The sequence below is a fragment of the Mirounga leonina genome, unplaced genomic scaffold, assembly GCF_011800145.1.
Source record: "Mirounga leonina isolate KUSES-001 unplaced genomic scaffold, KU_Mleo_1.0 Mir_204, whole genome shotgun sequence".
In the NCBI taxonomy this organism is placed as follows: domain Eukaryota; kingdom Metazoa; phylum Chordata; class Mammalia; order Carnivora; family Phocidae; genus Mirounga; species Mirounga leonina.
In genome coordinates, this window is record NW_023270513.1 from 11617878 (window position 1) to 11640135 (window position 22258).

The 22258-nt window shown below is 37.6% G+C and overlaps 1 long non-coding RNA gene and 3 pseudogenes across 1 annotated transcript; 2 read left to right on the forward strand and 2 right to left on the reverse strand.

The window, feature by feature from the left end:
- The first annotated feature begins 298 nt into the window (after window positions 1–298).
- On the forward strand, window positions 299–5146 carry LOC118026061. The gene is made up of 2 exons (XR_004683457.1): window positions 299–351; window positions 4619–5146. It is a non-coding gene; the product is annotated as an uncharacterized LOC118026061 (long non-coding RNA).
- On the reverse strand, window positions 2687–3660 carry LOC118026060 (annotated as a pseudogene).
- A 101-nt stretch (window positions 5147–5247) lies between the features above and the next one.
- Window positions 5248–12201, forward strand: LOC118025910 (annotated as a pseudogene).
- A 307-nt stretch (window positions 12202–12508) lies between these two features.
- Window positions 12509–12886, reverse strand: LOC118025911 (annotated as a pseudogene).
- Window positions 12887–22258: the final 9372 nt, after the last annotated feature.

Here is a 22258-nt window from a genome sequence, read left to right on the forward strand (position 1 = left end):
CAAACTAATCTGAGTTTTTTCTTTGTTGAATCACAGAAACTACACCAGGTGGAGTTGTCACAGAAAGTAAAATTTATTTGCATAAAATAAGATCATGGGGAATAACTTCCAAAGCCACAACTCCCTGAGTAAGGGTGGATAGGTTTCTTTTATTTAGGGTTAGAATGAATATATAAGAAGAGGATCCTTGTCATCATATGTAGAAGCAGGCATAAGATTGTGCATGCACTTTAAGAAAACATGCCTATACATATATTGTATGTTATGTAAATGAGGCTTGTGCTCCTTCTTGTGTTGCCAGGTGAACTGTGGAGACTCCAGGCCCTGAGGTCAACCCAGTCCATTCCAAAGGTATCACCAAAAGTTCTGGGTCTTGTCTCAAGAAAGAACTTAAGAACAGACATGAAACAGAGCAGATGAGTGACAAAAGTGGGAAAATTTATTAGAGCATAAAGTGTACTCGAGATATGAATATGGGCAAACTTGAGAGAATGAGAAAAGGAGAGAGAGAAAGAGTTGTGTCTCTAGGGATCAGGTTTCTAACTTTCATCAACAGTTGTTACCTAGGGGTTGAAATATTCATTAGTTGGGGTAGGGAAGCAGGGTTTTGTACCTTTTCTTCCTTATATGGTCAGGAGTTTTCTTTCATGGCATCTGGCATCTTGGGCCTGACTGATTTGATCTGGCATCAGTGGAGTGCTGCCAGGACAAGCCTTTAACTTTCCTTTTTGTGTGTGTGTGTGGGGGGGGGGTTAGGATTAAAGAGAAATTTATTTTTTGATTCTCACAAATATAGCTCATTATTTTAATATTAAGTTTTTGGGTCACATTGGGAATAGTGTCTTTTATTTACTTTTGAAATTCTTTTTGGGAATAACTTCCTTTATTAAAGAAAGATATTTGCCATGCTTTATCTCTTAAAGAATCTATAAACAGAACAAAAGAGCATAAGTTGAAGAATTAACTAGTGATCACTAGCTATTCTAAAGTTCAAATTGTCTCTTCACCAGATGCCTCTTAGCCAGGTAGAAGTCCTAGAGTTTCCCTAATTCTAAATATATTTTTAAAAAGTTGGGCGCCTGGGCGGCTCAGTTGGTTAAGCGACTGCCTTCAGCTCAGGTCATGATCCTGGAGTCCCTGGATCGAGTCCCACATCGGGCTCCCTGCTCGGCAGGGAGTCTGCTTCTCCCTCTGACCCTCCCCCCTCTCATGTGCTCTCTCTCAGTCTCTCTCTCAAATAAATAAATAAAATCTTTAAAAATAAATAAATAAATAAAATAAAAAATAAAAAGTTGACTATTATTCATTAACAAATAGGTATTTGTAAAGAAAATATAAATGAAACCTAAACCAAAGAATCTTAACCAAAATAATTTGTGTTATAGCCAAGTCTTTTTGATTGCCTCAATGAGAGTATCTGATATACTTTTGGAGAATGATTAAATGCCGACCCTCCCCCACCCATTTAAGAACTGATAAATTTTAGTCAAAAACTAGGACATAACTTACAGAACAAATAATGTGATTTACCAGCTAACAAGTTAGTTACTTATGCTGTACCATGAAACCTTATTAACAAAATTCTAAGAAAATACTTCTGCCTATATAGTATATAAGTATATTAGATTATTCAGGTTACTTTGGATTTTATGTTTGTAATTAAGTCTCTTTAGTTCAAATCTAAAGAATATATTATATTCCTACATACCTTTCAAAGATATTATGTTTCTACTAGGAGAAACAAAAAAGCTGATAAAAGAACTGGAAAACTTTGATCCTTCATTTTTTGAAGAAATTGAATATCTGAAGTATAATTATAAAGAAGTGAAAAAGAATATTCTTTTAGAAGAAAAGTTAAAAAAAACTTTCTGAATAATGTGGAGTTGAATTAACTAGTCCTGTTGCTGCTTCTGAACAGTTTGAAGATGAAGAAGAAAGTCCTGCTGATCTCCCCATTTATTAAGGACTACCTATACCTGTAGTTTTATTTGACTACTAACTTCATAAGTTAAAACTTAATCTGGAAATCAAACAGGTCTCTGACCTACATGATTTCCTTCTTCATACCCTGTACCTTTACTAAATACAAGTTTTAGTAAATAAAATTGTATGAAATTTTAAACATAATAGAAAAGTATATTTTTGATGACTTTAGAGTAAGTTATGACTATCAAATAAGCTGTGATGAATTTCTGTATACATAATGTTTAAGTTTTTTAAAGAGTATGGGGTGAGCTTTAATAACTTTTAACATTTAAAATTGGGGTTTTATATATACTTATTTACATCTGTGTTAAGACTCTAGTTTTATATATATGTACATGTATATAAACATGATGTTACAGCCATATGTTTTGTTAAGTGTTAGAACAAATTCATCTTGAACTATTTAATTTTTAAAGTTAATGATCCAAAATTGTTGGTTTAATTGTTGTCTTTATCCAACTTTTGTACAAGGTAGGGAGCTTATTATTATATTTCTAAGTCTAATGGTTGAAATTCGTTTGGTGGTTCTAAAAATTTTTTTGAATAGACCTTTGCAACTGGGAAATTCATTTCTTCAAACGCTAGAAGACATATTGCTCTATTAGACATGGAACCTTGAGATTTTTTTACCTTGCACATATGACAGAATATTCAAGATTCAAAGATAACAATAAAGCTGGTTCTTAATTGCATTTCTAGTTTATACATCAAGTATTATATCTTTGAGTTTACCAAATTTCTGATTATCTATTTTTGAAAAAAGACTAAACAAACAGTATCAAAGGCATGGTCATACTTATTCAGGTTCATGTTGATAATAACTGGTTTTGAATTCATGTAAGTATCTGGAATTGGCCAGCCTAAACCAAGATGATGGCGATGAACCTTGATTAAACAGCCATCACTGCAATTACATTGATATTCCTTCAATTTTACCCTCTCTGCAATGTTCAAACTAGGATAATAGATCATTGTGCTTCAAGGTAGGTTGATTTCAGATTTGAAATGTCCCATGTGGTATAAGAAGATATAATGGATGCTTCTTGCTTCCTAACCCATATGGGTTTCCATTAATATTTGTTCATATAAGTTCTAGTGTTTGTTCTAGGAGATCTGAGAGTGGTACTGCACGAATTTCCAGAAGCCCAGGACTACCAGGATGATGCTTCAGTACCAGGGCAACTTTGAATTAATAATTAACTTCAGAGGAATGTCAGTAGTACTGTTTGTTGTGTTTCTCCACTGGTACCCAACCAGGAATGTGTCCATTTTCATCAGGCATCGGATTCTTGTTTAATTGTTCTATTTCCTTCGCTTGTATCCAGCACTCTGGAACAGGTTTGAAGTCCTCCTCAACATTCCAAAAAAAATCTTTTAAGTTTTGTTTTGAATGTAAATAATTTTTAAATCTTTTCTCAGCTAATTTCTTAGGTTTTCTATCTAGTCGAGCCCAAAGGTATGGCTGACCTTTGTAGGTAGTAATATAACAACATGTTTCATCCACTTTTTCTGTTGGAATTGCACTGTATATATCTGCATCTAATGCCTTGTGACTTAGAGTTTCAGTTGCCAAAACTTTAAATGGCTGATGCTCCCTTTTGGTGGAGGGCTCCTCTTTCACCTCTGTCACAAACACACAGGCATTTTCTGCTGCACCAAATCTAGGCGCCTCATGGTGGGCCCAACAGGCAGTGCAAATGCAGAGGACGCTTCCAAACAGCTCTGCAGCCAGGAAAGCATCCCCAGCAGTCACACACACTGCTCAAACCACAAACACTGCCCGCTCAACACTTTTAACTTTCCTGATAGTTGTCCATGACTTACTCATTGTTGGCCTCCAGGTATCCTGTTAGAACCTAACTAACTGCACACTCTAACACTTTGGTGGAGATTTTAGTATTATAATGAAGTAAATGTAGTTATCCGTCATTTTAGAATTCATTCCATGGCCCATTTATGCAGGGATTATGTTCAAACTGGCCTGGGTGGTCTGGGCCAGCTGGAGGTCTTGTCAAGGCAATCACTATCACTTAAGGGGTGGTTTTGGTTTCCATTTGCATGAATTAAGAGATAAGCTGGAAAGAAGAGCTTAAGGGAAAATATGGGACAAAAGTCAGTGAATACAAGCAGGTGGGCAGTAAAGATCAGGTATGAGGGTCTAGCTGGCCATAAAAAAGAATGAAATCTTGTCATTCGGAATGACATGGATAGAGGTAGAGTGCATTATGCTAAGCAAAATAAGTCAGAGAAAGACAAATACCATATGATTTTACTCATATGTAGAATTTAAGAAACAAAACAGATGAACATAAAGTAAAAGAGAGAGAGAGAGAGGCAAACCATAAAACAGACTCTTAACTGTAGAGAAAAAACTGAGGGTTGATGGAGGAGAGGTGGGTAGGAGATGGGCTAAATGAGTGTTGGGTATTGAGGGCACTTGTGATGAGCATTGGGTGTTATATGTAAGTGATGAATCACTAAATTCTACTCTTGAAACTAATATTACACTATATGTTAACTAACTAGAATTTAAATAAAAAGTTGAAAAAAGAGAAATAGAAATTAGTTGAAATAGAAAAAGTTGAAAAAATAGAAAAAGAAAAAAGACTAAGACAAATTCTCTCTCTTTCAGAATGTCTTTGAGCTGAGATATCAATCTTCTCCTGCCTTCAGACTCTGACTTGAACTGGAACTTGCACCTTCAACTCTCCTGGTTCTCAGTCCTTTAGACTCAGACTAGAAGTATACCATCAATCTTCCTGGGTCGCCATCTGCAGATCTTGGGAATTCTCAGCTGCCATAATGGCATAAGCCAATTCCTTAAAATAAGTCAATCATATACATATACATATAAGCATACATATATAGGCATCCCTCACTTTACTGTGCTTTGCAGATACTGTGATTTTTAAAAATTGTTTGTGGCACCACTGCATTGAGTAAGACTACCAGTGCCGTTTTTCCAATGGCATTTTCTCACTTGTGTCTCTGTCACATTTGGTAATCTTCATTATATTTCAAATATTTGCATTATTATTATATTTTTATTGTGATCTATGATCAGTTATCTCTGATGTTACCATTGTAATTGTTTTGTGGGGTCATGAACCATGCCCTTATAACATGACAAACTTAATAAATACTGTGTGTGTTCTGACTACTCCACCAACTGGTCATTCCTCCATCTCTCTCCCCCTTCTTGGGCCTCCTTATTCCCTGAGACACAACAGTACTAAAATTAGGCCCATTAGTAATCCTATAATAGCCTCTTAGTGTTCAAGTGAAAGGAAGAGTCAAACATCTTTCACTTTAAATCAAAAGCTAGAAATGATTAAGCTTAGTGAGGAAGGCAGGTCAAAAGCTGAAATAAGTCAAAAAGTAGACATCTTGCACCAAACTGTTAGTAAAGTTGTATATGCAAAGGAAAAGCTTTTGAAGGAAATTAAAAGTGCCACTCCAGTGAACACAAAAATGATAAAGTGAAACAGGCTATTGTTAATATAGACAAAGTTTTAGTGCTCGTGATAGAAGATCAAACCACCTACAACATTCCCTTAAACCAAAGCCTAATCTAGAGCAAGGCCCTAACTCTCACTTCTATGAAAGCTGAAAGAGGTGTGGAAGCTGCAGAATAAAAGGTTTGAATCTAAGAGAGGTTAGTTCATGAAGTTTAAGATAAGAAGCCATCTCCATAACAAAGAAGTACAAGGTGAAGCAGGAAGTGCTGATGTATAAGCTGAAGCAAGTTTTGCAGAAGATCTAGGTAACATAATGAATGAAGGTGGCTACACTAAGTAACAGATTTTCAATGTAAATGAAACAATCTTCTATTGGAAAAAGATTCCATCTAAGACTTTTGTAGCTGGAAAGGAGAAGTCAATGTCTAGCTTCCAAGCTTCAAAGGACAGACTGACTTGTTAGAGGTTATTGTAGCTGGTGACTTTAAGTTGAAGTCAATGCTCTTTTATCATTCCAAAGGTTCTAGGGACTTTAGGAATTATGCTAAATCTACTATTCCTGTTCTCTATACATGAAATAATAAAGCCTGAATGACAGTACATCTGTTTACAACGTGGTTTCCTGAATATTTTAAGCCCTCTTTTGAGACCTACAGCTTACAAGAAAATGTTCCTTTCAAAATATGACTGCTTATTGACAACACACTTGGTCACCCAAGAGCTCTGATGGAAATGCACAATGAGATTCATGCTGTTTTTAATGCCTGCTAATACAGGATCCATTTTGAAGCCTGTGGATCAGGGGAAATTTTTGAATTTCAATTCTTATTATTTAACAGATAACATTATTATTTAACAGATTAACAATTTGTAAGGTTATAGATGTCATAGTGATTCCTCTGATGGATCTGAGAAAAATAAATATAAAACACTTTCAGAAGAATTTGCCATTCTAGATGCCACTAAGGTCATTTGTGATTCATGGGAAGAGGTCAAAATATCAACATTAACAGGAGTTTGGAAGAAGTTGATCCCAGACCTCATGGATGACCTTGACAGGTCCGAAACTTCAGTGGAGGAAGTAACTGCAGATGTGGTATTAATAGCAAGAGAATTAAAATTAGAAGTGCAGCCTGAAGATGTAACTGAATTGCAGCAATCTTATGATAAAACTTTAACACATAAGGAACTTCTTCTTATGGATAAGCAAAGAAAGTGGTTTTCTGACATGGAATCTACTAGAGGAGATGCTGTGAAGATTGTTGAAATTACAACAAAGGATTTATAATATTACACAAACTTAGTTGATAAAACAGCAACAAGGATTGAGAGGACTGACTCCAATTTTGAAAAGAAGTTCTAGGAGGAGAAAAGATGGCAGAGGAGTAGGGGACCCTATTTCAACCAGTCCCCTGAATTGAGCTGGGTATCTACCAGACCATTCTGAACACCCACAAAATCAGCCTGAGATGTAAGAAGATATATCTGGATTTCTACAAACAGAATATCTCCTGTGGTTGGTCTCAAGGTATGAAGCCAGGAGCCGTGATGTTGCAGGCAGAGATTGGAAGATAAACGGAAGGGGGAGGGAGACTCTGGGATCTTGCACTGCCTGGGTGCAAAAGCCTCCCATGCTGGGAACAGGGCACAGACTCGCAGACCTGTAGCAATGGGGAAAGGACTTCAGGGCAGCCCCCCAGACTGAAACCTGGAGCTGCGGGGGCACATGTGTGAACCAGGGGTGGCTTGCGGTTTGAGAAGCACAAAGGGCAGAGGCGTGCCTGGACATGGACATGAGGGCTGGAAGTGCTGCTGTGGGGTGCACAACCCAGGAACCTGCAGTTTTTAGCCGCACAGACAGAAATTGAGACAGTGTGGCCTGGAGAGCTCAGTGAAGATCAGACTGCGATCTCTCTATTCTGAAACAGGGGTTTGGATACATTCACTTCTGCTCTGACTCTCAGAAGAGACACAGAAAGCCACCAGGGAAAGCCGTCAGAGAACAAAAGCCCTAAAAAAAACATTTTCACTGAGCCCACCCCCCCCACAAGGGGCAGGGCAACTCTGCCCAAACAGGGGTTGCTTGAGTAACAGCATGGCAGGCCCTTCCCCCAGAAGAAAGGCTGGAAGAACAAGAGGCAGACAACCTTAAGGTCCCTATAAAACAGGTGCATCTTCCTTGGGTTGTGGTTAATAATTTGGACTCTGTACATTCCCCCAACCACCCCTCAGCAGAATGACTAAGAGAAGGAACCCCCAACAAAGGAAAGACTCAGAGACTGTGGCCTCTGCCACAGAACTAATATATATATATATTTAAATAATGGATATAACCAAGATGTCAGAAAGTGACTTCAGAGTAACAATTATCAAGGTGATATCTAGTCTTGAGAAAGATATTAACAACAATATAGAATCTCTAAGGGCAGAAATGAGATCTAATCAGGCCCAACTTAAAAATGCTATGAATAAAATGCAGCCCAAACTGGATAATCTCACCGCCAGGGTAAATGAGGCAGAAGAATGAATTAGTGAGAGAGAGGATAAAATGATAGAAAAGAAGGAAATTGAGGTGGCATGGGAAAAACAAATTAAAACCCAAGGAATCAAACTGAGAGATATTATTCACTCAATGAAACGTTCCAATATCAGAATTATTGCAGTCCCTGAGAGGGTGGAGAGAGAGAGAGAGAGGTCTAGAAGATATATTTGAGCAAATTGTAGCTGAGAACTTCCTTAATCTGAGGAAGGAAACAAGCATTTGTGCCCAAGAGGCAAGGAGAACCCCTCCCAAGATCAATAAGAACAGACTGACACCATGACATATAATAGTAAAATTTGCAAATCTTAGATCCGAGGAAACAATCTTGAAAGCAGTGAGGGGGAAGAGATTTCTACGTACAGAGGGAGGAACATCAGAATAACGTCAGACCTATCCACAGAGACCTGGCAAGCCAGAAAGGGCCAGCAAGACAAATTCAGGGTACTAAATGGAAAGAATATGCAGCCAAGAATACTTTACCCAGAAAGGCAGTCAAACAGAATGGATGGAAAGAAAAGGAGCTTCTAAGACCAGCAGAAAATGAAAGAATATGTGACCACCAAGCCGGCCCGGCAAGAAATATTAAGAGGGGATCTATACAAGAAGAAAGACCCCAAGAGTGATATAGATCAGAAATTTACAGAGACAATCTATAGAAACAAAGATTCCACAGGCAACATGATGATAATAAATTCATATCTTTCAATAATCACTCTCAACGTGAATGGCCTAAATGCTCCCATGAAATAGCACAGGGTTACAGATTGGATAAAAAGACAGGACCCATCCATATGCTGTCTACAAGGGACTCATTTTGAACCTAAAGATACAACAAGACATAAAGTGAAGGGAGGGAGAACCATTTTTCATACCAATGGACCTCAAAAGAAAGCTAGGGTAGCAATTCTTATATCAGACAAATTAGATTTTAAACTAAAGACTGTAATTAGAGATACAGAAGGACACTATACCATGGTAAAAGGGTCTATCCAACAAAAGGATCTAGCCATTGTTAATATCTATGCCCCCAACATAGGAGCAGCCAACTACATATGCCAACTGTTAACAAAATAAAGAGACATATTGATAATAATATGCTAATAGTAGGAGACTTCAACAATCCACTATCAGCAATAGACAGATGATCTAAGCAGAAAATCAACAAAGAAACAAGAGCTTTGAATGACACACTGGACCAGGTGGACCTCATAGATATATACAGAACAGTCCACCCTAAAACAACAGAATACTCATTCTTCTCAAGTGCACATGGAACTTTCTCCAGAATAGATCACATACTGGGTCACAAATCAGGTCTCAACTGGTACCAAAAGACTGAGATTATTCCCTGCATATTCTCAGACCATAATGCTTTAAAACTGGAACTCAACCACAAGAAAAAATTTGGAAGAAATTCAAACACTTGGAAGCTAAAGACCACTCTGCTCAAGAATGTTTGGGTCAACCAGGAAATCAAAGAAGAACTTAAACAATTCATAGAAAACAATGAGAACAAAAACACATTGGTCCAAAACCTATGGGATACCGCAAAGGAGGTCCTAAGGGGGAAATACATAGCCATCCAAGACTCACTCAAAAAAACAGAAAAATCCTGAATACACAAATTAACTTTATACCCTAAAGCCCTGGAGAAAGAACAAATAAACCCTAAGCCAGGCATCAGAAGAGAAATAAGATTAGAGCAAAGATCAATGAATTAGAAACCAGAAATACAGTAGATCAGATAAATGAAACTAGAAGATGGTTCTTTGAAAGAATTAATAAGATCAATAGACCACTGGCCAGACTTATCCAAAAGAAAAGATAAAGAACCCAAATTAAAAAATTATGCATGAAAGGGGAGAGATTATGACTAACACCAAGGAAATAGAAACAATTATTAGAAATTAGTATCAACAACTGTAGGCCAATAAAGAAAACAACCTAGAAGAAATGGATACCTTCTGGGAAACCTATAAACTACCAAGATTGAAACAGGAAGAAATTGACAACCTGAATAGACCAATAACCAGTAATGAGATTGAAGCAGTGATCAAAAACCTCCCCAAAAAACAAGAGTCCAGAGCCTGATGGATTCCCTTGGGAATTCTACCAAACATTCAAAGAAGAAATCATACCTATTCTCCCAAAGCTCTTTCATAAAATAGAAAGAGAAGGAAAACTTCCAAACTCATTCTATGAGGTCAGCATTACCTTGATCCCAAAACCAGGCAAAGACCCCATCAAAAAGGAGAATTTCAGACCAATATCCCTGATGAATATGGATTCCAAAATTCAGAACAAGATCCTAGCTAATAGGATCCAACAGTACATTAAAAGGATTATCCAGGGGTGCATGGGTGGCTCAGTCCATCAAGCATCTGCCTTCGTCTTGGGTCATGGTCACAAGGCCCTGGGATCAAGCTGCATATCAGGCTCCTTGCTCCATGGGGAGCCTGCTTCTCCCTCTCCCTTTGCCTCTCCTCCTGCTTGTGCTCTCTGTCGCTATCTCTGTCACTCTCTGTCTCTATCAAATAAATAAATAAATAAAATCTTTAAAAATAAATAAATAAATAAATAATAAATAAAATAAAATAAAATAAAAGCATTATCCATAACGACCATGTAGGATTTATCCCTGGGATGCAAGTGTGGTTCAACATTCACAAATCAATCAATGTGATAGAACACATAAATAAGAGAAAAGAATCACATGTTTCTCTCAATTGATGCAGAAAACGCATTTGACAAAATACAGCACCCTTTCCTGATTAAAACTCTTCAGAATATAGGGATAGAGGGAACATTCCTCAATTTCATAAAACCCATCCATGAAAAGCCCACAGTGGATATCATTCTCAATGGGGAAAAGCTGATAGCATTTCCCTGAAGATCAGGAACACAAGGATGCCCACTCTCACCACTATTGTTCAGCATAGTACTGGAAGTCCTAGCAAGAGCAATCAGACAACAAAAAGAAATAAAAGGTATTCAGATTGGCAAAGAAGAACTCAAACTCTCACTCTTCGCAGATGACATGATACTTCATGTGGAAAATCCAAAAGTCTCCACCCCCAAATTGCTAGAACTCATACAGCAATTCAGTAATGTGGAAGGATACAAAATCAATGCACAGAAATCAGTTGCTTTCCTATACACTAACCATATAACTGTAGAAAGAGAAATTAGGAAATCTATTCCATTTACAATAGCACCAAAACCCTTAAGATACATTGGAATAAACCTAACCAAAGAATTAAAGGATCTATACTCTTGGAACTACAGAACACTTATGAAGGAAATTGAAGAAGACACAAAAAGATGGAGAAACATTCCCTGCTCTTGGATTGGAAGAATGAAACTTGTTAAAATATCTTTGCTGCCCAGAGCAATCTATACTTTCAATGTAGGGAAAAGAAGGGGCACATACAGCCCAAGTTACATAGCAGCAAGTCCACAATAGGCAAACTGTGGAAGGAGCCAAGATGTCCTTCAACAGATGAATGGATAAAGAAGATTTGGTCCATATATACAATGGAATATTACTCAGCCATCAGAAAGGATGAATACCCAACATTTGCATTGACATGGATAGAACTGGAGGGGATTATGCTAAGTGAAATAAGTCGAGCAGAGAAAGACAATTATATGGTTTCACTTATCTGTGGAACATAAGGAATAGCATGGAGGACATTAGGACAAGGAAGGGAAAAATGAAGGAGGAGAGTCAGAGGGGGAGATGAACCATGAGAGACTATGGACTCTGGGAATCAAACTGAGGGTTTTAGTGGGGAGGGGATGGGGGATGGGTGAATCAGGTGATGGGTATTAAGGAGGGCACATATTGCATGGAACAAGGGGTGTTATATGCAAACAATAAATCATGGAACACACATCAAAAACTAATGATCTACTGTATTGTGCCTAACATAACATAATAAAAATAAATAAATAAATAAATAAATAAATAAATAAATAAATAAATAATAAACAAACAACAGAAAAAAAAGAAAAGAAGTTCTACTGGGAGGAAAATGCTATTAAACAACATGACATGCTACAGAGAAATTGCTAATGAAAGGAAGCATCAATCAATGTGGCAACATCATTGTCTTATTTTTATTGCCACAGCCACTCCAAATTTCATCAACCACCACCCTGAAGAGTCAACAGTTTTCAACTTTGAGACAAGTCCTTCTACCAGCAAAAAGATAATATTTGATGACAGTGCAGATTATAGTTAGCAATTTTTATCAATAAAGTATTTTTAATTAAGGTATATACATTATTTTTTATACATAATGCTATTTTACTCTTAGTAGACCTCAGTATAGTGTAAACAATTATTTTATTTGTTTTTTGTTTTTTGTTTTTCGTGGACCAATCTAAGTTATTTATTTAAGCCATCTCCTGCCATAAGCAAAGGGATGGAAGATCCGTATATTGGTCATCATTTGATACAAACAAGGAAGGTGAGCTTAAGGTCCCATAGACTTTTCTGGTCAGTGTGCAGAGTCATGATCTAAACCAGTGCTGTAGTCCCCCTGGGTGGTGGTCCAGGTTCTCTTTTTTCATCTTCATAGCCGATTGGAAGTGGATTCACGTGAGAGTTATGGAATAGAGTATGATTACCATCTCCCCAGGGAAAGGGCTTGGACCTGATGTGGAGATGGTGGTAGGCGATGAACTCGGGTCTCTCATGCTCTCTGTGATGCGACCTCAGGAAGACATTCAGCATGCTCACATCCATGCCAGGGAGCACTGTGAAGTAGGTGAGAGCCTTCCACATGTGAGCTGAGCCCTCCTCGCTGTGGGCACCACTTGACATGGACAGCCCCAGCCGTGCCCCGGACCAACCTAGCAGCCCAGACTGATGGGACAGTTACCACGCCACTGCCATTTTAGATAGTGTAAACAACTTTTACATGCTCTGGGAAACCGAAAAATTAATTTTGCTAATTATTGCAATATCCACTTTATTGCAGTGGTTTAGAACCAAACTTCCAATATTTGTAAGGTATGCTTTTGACACACGCATATACAATCTTCTATTGGCTGTGTTTCTCCAGAGAACCCTGAGTGATACAGATCTTGATACCAGGATGAAGTCCTTAAACATTTAAGTCACATATTTGTGCTTTCAGGGCCTGCTTGGACCTGATCATATATACATCACCTCCACTTGGTGATGGATTGTTGGTGCACACATTGAAGTTTATGTCTTGATGGGTCAGATAAAACCTAGTTCATGATGGACAGCTCAGATAACATGGTAAGAAGGTAGCCCATGGTTAAGCATTCAGTCTACTAAGGTCCACTAGCCAGCCAAGAGCATTTCTCAAAAGCATATTAATTATTCATGGATGATGTCAAGGCTTTGATCCAAAAACCTATTGTCCTGCACTCCAATTCAACTATGGCACCTGCCAAATACCCAAACATTGTCCCTATCTGCCCCCTGACACTTTTAGCAACAATGCATCTACTGAATTATATGGCTGAGTGACAGAGCAGCTTGCATCTTATTGTGGGACCCACTCAAAAGTAGCAGGCTTTTTGGGTCACGTGGAAAATTAGTGAGTCATAGCCAAACACTTCTGCCATAAGATGTGGCTGTGCAAATCTCTTAAATATAGACCACATCTTGGCTTCTGAAATTCAAGCAAATTTATCACAATATCCTTCTAAAATAGAGAAGACTTGTTATCTTTTCCACATCTATTCCCAGAGAGAGGATAATCTATCAGGGAATGTGAAATGAGACCCCAGCCCCAGAATTGTTTTTAAATTAACATTTATTATATCTTCTTCTTACTTTTATCTTTATTTTTTTATTTATTTTTAATTTAATTTAATTTTATTGTTATGTTAGTCACCATGCATCATTAGTTTTTGTTGTAGTGATCCATGATTCATCGATTTTGTATAACACCCAGTGCTCCATGAAATATGTGCCCTCCTTAATATCCATCACTGGGCTAACGATACCCCCACACTCCTCCCCTCTAAAACCTTCAGTTTGTTTCTCAGAGTCCATAGTCTTTCATGGTTAGTCACACCCTCCGATTCTACCCTCTTCATTTTTCCCTTCCTTCTCCTAATGCCTTCTATGCTATTCCATATGTTCCACAAATAAGTGAAACCATATGATAATTGCCTTTCTCTGCTTGACTTATTCCACTTAGCATAATCTTCTCCAGTCCCATCCATGTTGATGTAAAAGTGGGGTATTCATCCTTTCTGATGGCTGAGTAACATTCCATTGTCTATATGGACCACATCTCCTTTATGCATTCATCTGTTGAAGGGCATCTTGGCTCTTTCCACAGTTTGGGTATTACGGACATTGCTGCTATGAACACTGGGGTACATATGGCCCTTCTTTTCACTATATCTGTGTCTTTGGGGTAAATACCCAGGAGTGCAATTGCTGGGTCATAGGGTAGCTCTATTTTTATTTTTTTTGAGGAAATTCCACACTATTTTCCAAAGTGGCTACACCAACTTTCATTCCCACCAACAGTATTAGAGGGATCCCCTTTCTCCACAATCTGTCCAACATTTGTTGATTTTGCTTTGTCAATTTTTGCCATTCTAACTGGTATGAGGTGGTATCTCAATGTTTTCATTTGAATTTCCCTGATGGCTAGTAATAATGAACATGTTTTCATATATCTGTTAGCCATTTGTATGTCTTCTTTGGAGAAGTGTCTGTTCATGTCTTCTGCCCATTTTTGACTTGATTATTTGGTTTTTGGGTGTTGAGTTTGAGAAGTTCTTTATAGATCTTGGAACTCAGCACTTTGTCTGTAGTGTCATTTGCAAATATCTTCTCCCATTCTGTGGGTTGCCTCTTTGTTTTATTGACTCTGCCATGCAGAAGCTTTTTATCTTGGTGAAGTCCCAAAAGTTCATTTTTGCTTTTGCTTCACTTGCCTTTGGAGATGTATCTTGAAAGAAGTTGCTGTGGCCAATGTTGAAGAGGTTACGGCCTATGTTCTCCTCTAGGATTTTGATGGATTCCTGTCTCACACTGAAGTCTTTCATCCATTTTGAGTTTATCTCTGTGTAGGTTGTTAGAGAATAATCGAGTTTCATTCTTCTGCATGTGGCTGTCCAATTTTTCCCAGCACCATTTATTAAAGAGACTGTCTTTTTTTCCATTGCATATTCTTTCCTGCTTTGTTGAAGATTATTTAACCATAGAGTTGAGGGTCCATATCTGGGCTCTCTATTCTGTTCCATTGGTCTATTTGTCTGATTTTGTGCCAGTACCCTGCTGTCTTGGTGATCATTGCTTTGTAATATAAGTTGAAATTGGGCAACGTGATGCCCTCAGCTTTGTTTTTCTTTTTCAACATTTCTTGGTGACTCAGGGTCTTTTCTAATTCCATACAAATCTTAGGATTATTTGTTCCAGCACTTTGAAAAATGTCATTGGAATTTTGACTGGGATGTCATTGAAGGTATAGATTCCTCTGGAATCTATAGCATAAGCTAGAATCCTCTAGCATAAGCATTTTAACAATGTTTATTCTTCCAATCCATGAGCATGGAACGTTTTTCCATCTTTTTTTGTCTCCTTCAATTTCTTTCATGAGTGTTTTGTAGTTCCTAGAGTATAGATCCTTTCCCTCTTTGATTAGGTTTATTCCAAGGTATCTTATGGTTTTTGGTGCTATTGTAAATGCAATCGATTCTTTAATTTCTCTTTCTACAATTGCATTGTTAGTGTATAAGAAAGCAACTGATTTCTGTGCATTGATTTTGTATCCTGCAACATTACTGAATTGCTGTATGAGTTCTAGTAATTTGGGGGTGGAGGCTTTTGCGTTTCCCACATAAAGTATCATCTCATCTGCGAAGATAGAGAGTTTGAATTCTTCTTTGCCAATTTGAATACCTTTTTTTTTTTTTTGTCTGATTGCTGTTGCTAAGACTTCTAGTACTATGTTGAACAATAGTGGCGAGAGTGGGCATCCTTGTCGTGTTCCTGATCTTAGTGGAAAGGCTCTCATCTTTTCCCCATTGAAGATGATATTCTCTGTGGGTTTATCATAGATGGATTTTACGAACTTGAGGAACGTTCCTTCTATCCCTATACTCTGAAGTGTTTTAATCAGGAAAGGATGCTGTATTTTGTCAAATGCTTTTTCTGCATCAATTGAGAGGACCATATGTTTCTTCTCCCTCCTCTTATTATGTGTTCTATCACATTGATTGACTTGCAAATGTTCAAGCACCCTTACATCCCAAGGGTAAATCCCACTTGGTCGTGGTGGATGATCCTTTTAATGTACTGTTGGAATCTGTTAGCTAGGATCTTGTTGAGAATTTTGGAATCCATATTCCTCAGGGATATCAGTCTGAAATTCTCCTTTTTGATGGGGTCTTTGCCTGGTTTGGGGATTAAGGTAATGCTGGCCTCATAGAATAAGCCTGGAAGCTTTCCTTCTGTTTCTCTTTTTTGAAACAGCTTCAGGAGAATAGGTATCATTTCTTCTTTGAATGTTTGGTAGAATTCTCCAGGGAATCCATCAGGCCCTGGACTCTTGTTTTTTGGGAGGTTTTTGATCACTGCTTCAATCTCATTACTGGTTATTGGCCTATTCAAGTTGTCCATTTCTTCCTGTTTCAGTCTTGGCAGTTTCCAGGTTTCCAGAAAGGCATCCATTTCTTCCAGGTTGCTTAACTCATTGGCATAGAGTTGTTGATCATAATTTCTAATAATTGTTTCTATTTCCCTGGTGTTAGTCATGATCTCTCCCCTTTCATTCATGATTTTATTAATTTGGGTCCTTTCTCTTTTCTTTTGGATAAGTCTGGCCAGTAGTTTATCGATCTTATTAATTCTTTCAAAGAACCAGCTTCTAGTTTCATTGATCTGATCTTCTATGTTTCTGGTTTCTAATTCACTGATCTCTGCTCTAATCTTAAGTATTTCTCTTCTAATGCATGGCTTAGGCATCGTTTGTTGCTTTTTCTCTAGTTCTTTAAGGTCTAGAGTTAGTTTTGAGGATTTTTCTATTTATTTGAGTGAGGCTTGGATGGCTATGTATTTCTCCCTTTGGACTGCCTTTGCAGTATCCCATAGGTTTTGGACCAATGTGTTTTTGTCCTCATTGTTTTCTATGAATTGTTTAAGTTCTTTGATTTCTTGGTTGACCTAAGCATTCTTGAACAGAGTGGTCTTTAGCTTCCAAGTGTTTGAATTTCTGCCAATTTTTTTTCTTGTGATTCAGTTCCAGTTTTAAAGCATTATGGTCTGAGAATATGCAGGGAATAATCTCAATCTTTTGGTATCAGTTGAGACCTTATTTGTGACCCAGCACATGGTCTATTCTGGATAATGTTCCATGTGCACTTGAGAAGAATGAGTATTCTGTTGTTTTAGGGTGGAATGTTCTGTATATATCTATGAGGTCCATCTGGGCCAGGGTGTTATTCAAAGCCCTCGTTTCTTTGTTGATTTTCCACTTAGATGGTCTGTCTATTGCTGAGAGTGGTGTATTCAGGTCTCCTCCAATTAATGTATTACTATCCATACTATCCATATCCATACTATCCTCTTTTTTTGGTTAACAGTTGGCTTATTTTGATGGCTGCTCCCATGTTGGGGGCATAGATATTTACAATTGTTACATCTCCTTGTTGGATAAACACTTAAAGAGTGATATAGTGCCCTTCTGTGTCTCTAACTACAGTCTTTAGCTTAAAATCTAATTTGTCTGATATAAGAATTGCTACCCCAGCTTTCTTTTGAGGTCCATTGGCATGGAAAATGGAGTTCCATCCCTTTGCTTTCAGTCTGGGTGTATCTTTATGTTCAAAATGAGTCTCTTGTAGACAGTATATGGATGGGTCCTGTCTTTTTATCCAATCTGCAACCCTGTGCCATTTCATGGGATCATTTTGGCCATTCACATTGAGGGTGATTATTAGAAGATATGAATTTATTGTCATCATGTTTCCTGTGAAGTCTTTGTTTCTATAGATTGTCTCTGTAAATTTCTGTTCTATTTCACTCTTGCAGTCTTTCTCCTTTTATAGACCCCTTTTAATATTTCTTGTAGGGTCATCTTAGTGGTCACATATTCTTTCAGTTTCTGCTGGTCTTGGAAGTTCTGCATCTGTCCATCCATTGTAAATGACAGCCTTGCCAGATAAAGTATTCTTGGTTGCATGTTCTTCTCATTTAGTACCCTGAATATGTCCTGCCGTTCTGTCTTGCCAGGTCTCTGTGGATAGGTCCAACATTATTCTGATGTTCCTCCCTTTGTAGGTAAGGAATCTCTTCCCCCTCAACTGCCCTTAAGATGGTTTCCTTGGTTCTAAGATTTGCGAGTTTTACTATTACATGCCGCTGCATCAGCCTGTTTTCCTTGATCATGGCGGGGGAGGTCCTCTCTGCCTCTAAGACATGAATGTTTGTTTCATTCTCCAGATTAGGGATGTTCTCAGCTATGATTTGCTCAAATATATCTTCTAGTCCCCTCTCTCTCCCTCCATCCCCTCAGGGATCCTTATAATTCTGACATTGGAAAGTTTCATGGTGTCACTTATTTCTCTAATTCTGTTTTCATGGATTTTGAGGTTGTTTTTTTTTTTTTTTTTCTCCCTGGCCTCCTCTTTATCCTTCTTTTCTATCAACTGGTCTTTTAGATCACTAATTCGTTCTCCTGCTTCACTTTCCCTATTTGTTAGATTATCTAGATTAGATTGGATCTCATTGATAACATTTTTACGTTCTGCCAGTCCAGCTTTCATTTCTAACCTTAGAGACTCTATGTTGCCATTAATTGATTTCTCCATTCTAGCTTTGTCTTCACAACTGCTACCCTGAATTCCATTTCTGACATCTTATATCTGTGTCCATTTGTAAATCTGTGGCAGAAGTCTCAGTCTCTGAGTCTTTCCTATTTTGGGGGTTCCTCCTCCTAGTCATTCTGTTGAGGGGTGGTTGAGGGAATGTACAGAGTACAAATTATTGACCACAACCCAAGCAAGATGCACCTGTTTTATAGGGAACTCTGTATTGCTGGCCTCTTGTTCTCCCAGCCTGTCTTCTCGGGGAAGGGGCTTGCTGCGCTGTTACTCAGGCAACCCTGTTTGGGCATACTTGCCTTGCCCCCTGTGGGGGGAATGGGTTCAGTGAAAAATGGTTTTGGGAGGCTTTTGTTTTCTGGCAGCTTTCTCTGTTGGCTTTCTTCATCTCTTCCGAGAGTCAGAGCAGAAGAGATCTTTTCCCATCCTCTGCCTCAGAACAGAGAGATAGCAGTGTATTCTTCAGTGAGCTCTCCAGGCCACACTATCTCTATTTCTGTCTGTGCTGCTAAAACAGCAGGGTCCTGGGTTGTGCACCCTTCAGCAGCACTCTCAGTCCTCACCTCCAGGTCAGGGCACGTCTTTGCCCTTTGTGCTTCTAAAACCTCCAGCCACCCCCAGTTTGCATGCACGGCCCCGCCCTTCAGGTTTCATTCTGGGGGGCTGCCCTAAAGTCCTTTACTCGCCCTACCATTCTGTGAGTCTGTGCCTTGTCCCTAGCGTAGGAGGCTATCACTCCCCAGTGGTGCAGGATCTCCATGGCTCAGCTCCCTCCCCCTTCCTTTTATCTTCAGATATGTGCCTGCAGAATCACGGCTCCCAGCTTCATACCTTGAAACCAACCACCTGTGATATTCTGTTTGTAGAGATGCAGATCTATCTTCTTACATCTCGGCTGATTTTGTGGCTGTTCAGAGTGGTCTGGTAGATATCCAGTCCAATTCTAGTGACTAGTTGGAATAGGGGCCCCTACTCCTCCTCCATCTTTTCCTCTCTTTTATCTTTAGTAATAATAGAAATGCATTGGAAGCATGAATATTAAGAAGGAGAGGTTTGCCTTTAAGAACATATTCACAAGTAATTGTGGGTCTTCACAAACCTAATAGAGTTTTGTGTCTATGCACTGAAACAAGTATTTTATATGTTTCAATTCCAAAATAAATACATGCCTGATATTTAAAGTTTTTAAAAAGGGAAAGTAGGAAAAAGGATAAAAAAAATCTCTTACATTTCTTATTATCCTGTTTATACCTTATTTTTTCTTCTATCTAGTTATTTTTATCATCTTTAATTTATTTTTGATTGGGCTAAATCAGACACTGTTTTTGAAGTTATTCTCTGAAATAAACTACTTAGCCAAGCACAGCTATTAGTCGTTAGAATCAAATGAAGGGGATATTTTAATATTTCAAATATTTTGTATAGGATGACACTTTATAGTAGGTTGTATGTTTATGCTTAACTGAGATTCCTTTTGGAACATAATGTCTTTTTTCAAAGACAATTTTTTAGCTTTAAAGAGAAACTAATTTTTAATTTTTAGTTCACAAAACTATTGTAGCACATTATTTAAAACCATAACTATCTATTAAATATATTCTTAGCCACTCTATAATTTGGAGATTGCCACTTGACTAATGAAACTGTACGCTAAAGTAAGTGAATTCATGACTTTTTATTGTAAAGAGGTTGCTCAGATGCAAATCCAAAAGGAGCATACATTTTACAGCTGTACTTATTGGGTTAAAGTTTAATGCAAACTCATGTGGGTGAAATTTAGTGAGATAATTTAACAAAAGTAATTAATTTGTAAAGTAGAGGGATGGATTAAATAAACAACATAATGTGTGTCACAATCAGGACTGCTTCAGGTAAGGACTGGAGTAGTTACTACTGTTAAACTCCAGACCTCTCTAGATGAATATCAAATGTGAGCCCACAGAGACAGAGATCCTTTCAAATCATTCCAGGCTAACTAAAATGAAATCACGGTTTTTAGATTGGTGATATCTTTGTGTAACACCTAGGATTCTGACTGCCTTGGGAATTCAGTACTCTAAGTTGCTGGTGGACCTCTGAAGGGTTAAAAAAAAACTGCTTGATCTGGGACATTCCAAGATTGTCTTTTTATTTTTTTTTACATAAATTCAGTTTAATTAACATATACTCTATTATTAGTTCCAGAGGTAGAATTTAGTGATCCATCAGTTGCATACAACACTCATTGCTCATTATTTCAAGTAATACCACAAATACATGGAAGTTAAATAACATGCTACTAAACCATGAATGGATCAACCACAAAATCAAAGAAGAAATAAAAATGTACATAGAAACAAATGAAAATTAAAACACAACTGCCCAAAACCTCTGGAAAGCAGCAAAAGCAGTTCTAAGAGGAAAGTTTGTAGGAATACAGTCTACTTCAAGAAGCAAGAAGAATCTCAAGTAAACAAAACACCCAAAGGACCTATAAATAACAACAATAAAAAACAAAACCTAGGACCAGCATAAGGAAGGAAATAATAGAGATTACTGCAGGGACACCTGGGTGGCTCAGTCAGTTAAACATCTGCCTTCAGTTCAGGTGATGATCTTGGGGTCCTGGGATTGAGCCCCGTGTCAGTCCCAAAGAAGAGATCAATGAGTACAGGAGCTGGTTCTTCAAAACAAAACAAAACAAAACAAAAAACAATAAAATTAATCAAATTCTAGCCAGACCTATCAAGAAAAAAAAAAAGAAAACACTCAAATAAATAAAATCACAAATGAGAGAGGAGAAATAACAATCAACACTACAGAAATACAGTCATAGGAGAATATTATGAGAAACTCCATGGCAAAATATTGGACAACCTAGAAGAAATAGATAAATTCCTAGAACATATAAACTATCAAAATGGAAACAAGAAGAAATAGAAAATTTGCACAGACAACCAGCAAAGAAATTAAAAGAGTAATAAAAATAATTCCCAACAAACGAAAGTCCAGAGCCAGATGGCTTCACAGGCAAATTGTACCAAACATTTCAAGAAAAGTTAATACCTATTCTCCTTAAACTATTTACCAAATATATATATATAGGAAAACTTCCAACTTCATTATAGGAGGCCAACATTACTCTGATACCAAAACCAGATAAAGACACCACTAACAAAAGAATAACAGGTCAATATTTCTGCTGGACAGAGATGCAAAAATTGTCAAAAAATACTAGCAAGCCAAATTCAACAATACATTTTTTAAAAAGTCATTCTTATTCAAGTGAGATATATTCTTGGTTTGAGGGGGTGGTCCAACATTCACAAATCAATTATTGTGATACATCAGCTCAATAAGATAAAGGATAAGAACCATATGATATTTCAATAGACCCAGAAAAAGAATTAGACAAAGTTCAACATCCATTCATGATAAGAATCCTCAACAAAATAGGTTTAGAGGGAAA